General features: G+C 38.6%; 1 pseudogene; it reads right to left on the bottom strand.

Annotated features, from left to right (window-relative positions):
* Window positions 1-1990: 1990 nt before the first annotated feature.
* Window positions 1991-3035, bottom strand: LOC120224505 (annotated as a pseudogene).
* Window positions 3036-3519: the final 484 nt, after the last annotated feature.

Raw genomic sequence — 3519 nt, 5'->3', positions numbered from 1 at the left:
TATTCATCTAAATAAAACTCTGATTTTGGCTTCTGTTTACAACCCTTCAGTGACTTCGCATTGCTTACAAAGTAAAGTGCAAACCCCTCCATAAGGTATTTGGGGCCTTTCATGAACTTATTCCTACCTACCTATCTCAGTTAGTTTGGGCTACCATAGCAAAGTACCATGGACTGGGTAACAGACATTTATTTCTCACAGTTCTTGAGGCTGGGAGTTCCAAGATCAGGATGCCAGCAGTTTTGGTTTCTGGTGAAGGCTCTCTCCCTACCTTGCAGATGACCACCTTCTTGCCGTGTCCTTACATGGTGAATAGAGGAACTTCTGGTGTCTTTTCCTCTTCTCATGGAAGCACTAATCCCATAAGTGGGGTGTGCCCTTATGGTCTCATCTGAACCTAATAACCACTGAAAGTCCTCACCTTCTAATATCATATCTGAGGTTAGAGTTTCAACATATGAATTTGGGGGAATACAAACATTCAGTCCATAATACTACTTCTTCAGCTTCATCTCCCCCAACTTCATGCCTTATAATTTACACTTAAATTGTGTGTGCCGGTCTTAGCATACCTCATGCTGTTCCACATTTCTACACATTTGTTCACTTTTTTCCTTTTGCCTTGAATGTTCCTCCTACTTTTCTTCACATGGATATTCTTATCCTTCTTTCAGAACTTAACTCAGGCATTATAATTTCTAGGGAGCCTATACTTAATCTCCAAACTGGATCGGTTTCCCCTTTCTTTGCATTCTCGTAGTACCCAGAGTCTCTCTGAGTGCCCTGAGTAATCCCTTCCCTCAGCAAATTTCTACTATGTGTATGTGTTGTCTTTACCTCTAACTATTAAGTGTCTCAAGTACAGCAATATTACTTATATTTTTAGGCTCAGTGTCCAGCATAGTGCCTGGTCCATGGCAGGCACTCAGGAAATAATTTGTTTCTAAACTAACCAACTGTATCTTTTTTCCTCCACATCAATCAGAAGTATTTTATTAAAAAAACAGTGAAACAAACATAAAAAAGCCTTTTTATCCGAAAGTCTGATTAAATTCAATATTAACTCAAGTTCTCAAAAACCCATCTGGGAAAGCCAACAGGTACATCAGAGAAAATCAGGCATCTACTGATAATGTCTTCAGTGGAAAAGTAAGTTGTCAACTTATACAAGCTATCCTAATGATTATCAAACCCGAGTTTTGTTTTTTCAGAAATAGGTTTCAAGATATACCAAGGGAACCATACAGACACCCCTAACAGTACAAAAATATAACAATGAAGTTTAAGGATATAGGAAAAGCCAAATATGATAGTACACACAAATAATCTATAAAATAATCCTTTCAATCCTAGAAAATAATGGGGAAACCTCATGAATATAACGCACATAAAATGAGGACTAACAGCACATGGAACAATCTGAAACATTTTCCCAGTGACCAAGTCATGAAATGACAGCTCAGGACACCATTAACATGTAATTTTTACATACAATATGTATTTAAATTAGAGTAATTTTTTCTACTCAATTACCATTTATTCCTTTTTACCTTTTCCCTAATTTTCTCTAGCAACACTTTTACTTTGGTTTGACCAATTAAACTCAAAAGGTTTAGAACCTAAAGTGAGTATCAACTCTAATTGGAATAGAACTTATGGAATGTAATCCTAAAAAAGGCAAATTTTAACTGAAGTGGCTTGACAAAATTAAGCACCATTCTCAGTGTGACAATGCCCTCCATGTTAATCACTAGGTTAATGGCTTTTCTTGGCTGGATCTCATGACCCAGCATGATACTGGCTTACTCTGTGGTTAGGTGTTGCAGAGCTATGTGCACAGATGCCTACCCATTTAAGCTTTTAATAAATATAAAGCATCATTTTAAACCATTTCAGTAAAAGAAATTTAAAAAAATATTGCATATTTCTATTGGTCTTCTTTGCCTCTTGAACTGGCTTGGAATGTGGTTCATGACAGAAGACACAACAGTTAATTAGTTGCTACTTTACACCACTTAGGCTTCAACACTTCCTGCTCTTCAAACTTCAGCACTCTTTTTGTGCCGACAATGGTATTCTTCATTAGCTTTGCCATTGTCATGGAACCAACACCTGCAGAGACTGGAGTGATGTAACTGGCTTTCTTTCTGACTCCTTCAAAATCCATATCTCCAGCCAGCTTGAGTTTAACACTTAATGGATCTTAAACTCTATTCCTACATTGATGACTACTGCTCCCTTCTTGATCATATCTGCTGTGCTCAGATTTGAAATGCTGAAGCAGAGACCAGTATGTCTGCAAGAACTGTATGTTTCTTCAGTTGCGCTTTGGTAGTATCCAGGAGATATTGTAACAGTGGCATCACCTCCAGGGTGTTCATCACCTCCCTATCTGTGTGTAGTAGCATTGCAATGAGCATTCCAACATTTTTTGACCTCCCAGCCACAACCACATTCTTTCCTAGGGTTGGAATGCCAGTTTGCTTAATTATTTCCCAGATATCCCATGGGGTAGCTGATAATATAGAATACTGGTCCAAACACATTTGCCCTACATTAATTATATGAAAGCCATCAGCATCTGTATCTGGAGAAACAGCATTGCAGATCTTTCTTCCATCAGTGTGCTCTGGAAGAGGGTACTGAACGAGGAGGCCATCTATGCTACCATCATTATTTAGTTTGTTGATTTAATTTAACACTTCTTCCTCTGATATTGAAGCTGGTTTCACGATTGTCTCACTGTTGATTGCCACTCCTGCAGCTGCCCTTGTTTTGTTAAGGACATAGGAGGGGCTTTCAGGGTTCTCACCAACCAAAACCATGCTCAGGTGTGGCCACTTATTGCCCCATGCCGTCCATTCTTCCAACTCCTGCCATACTTTCTGCTTGATTTGGATAAGTTTCCTTCCAGAAGTGACAATCACTTCATTTCAAGCTACAGAAAGACTGAAGGGTTGATGGCAGAGGTGGTGGCTCTGCATGGGCTGGAGCAGCCAAGTGGCCAAGGTGGACACAAGGGAAGCAGCACTCATCACCATCCCCAGTGTCAGCTCCAGGCTAAATATATCATTTTACTCATGTTGTTAATCTGTGTTAACTACTCAAACCATCCTAAACATTTTGCTAGTATCTATGCCTGTAGTTTATTTTAATTTTCCACGTTGAGATACTTCATGTAAACATTATAAATTTAAAATAGTTTTGACATCAGCACTCTTTTTATAGTCTCAACCTTACATTTATAGTGTGCATGAGTTTATATGGCGAGACTAATGGGTCCTATTTCAAACATTAAAACATTTTATGTTCACTTTATCAGTAGGGCATTGCCCAGTGGATTCTTAAAGGTTGACCAATGGCACACTGAGAGTAGCTTCAGATGTGGGATGTTTAGAATATCCTGTTAAAGGGCAGTTGCTGAGATCAAGGCTAAACAATGTAGCTTCTGGAATGTGTATATCATCCATAACCTATAAAGCTGGTTTTGGAGAAGTGAAACATTAGACATTTTAATCA

This window comes from Hyaena hyaena, unplaced genomic scaffold, assembly GCF_003009895.1.
Source record: "Hyaena hyaena isolate Hyena2069 unplaced genomic scaffold, ASM300989v1 scaffold_1184, whole genome shotgun sequence".
Taxonomy (NCBI): Eukaryota; Metazoa; Chordata; class Mammalia; order Carnivora; family Hyaenidae; genus Hyaena; species Hyaena hyaena.
This window is presented reverse-complemented; position numbering and strand designations above follow the sequence as displayed.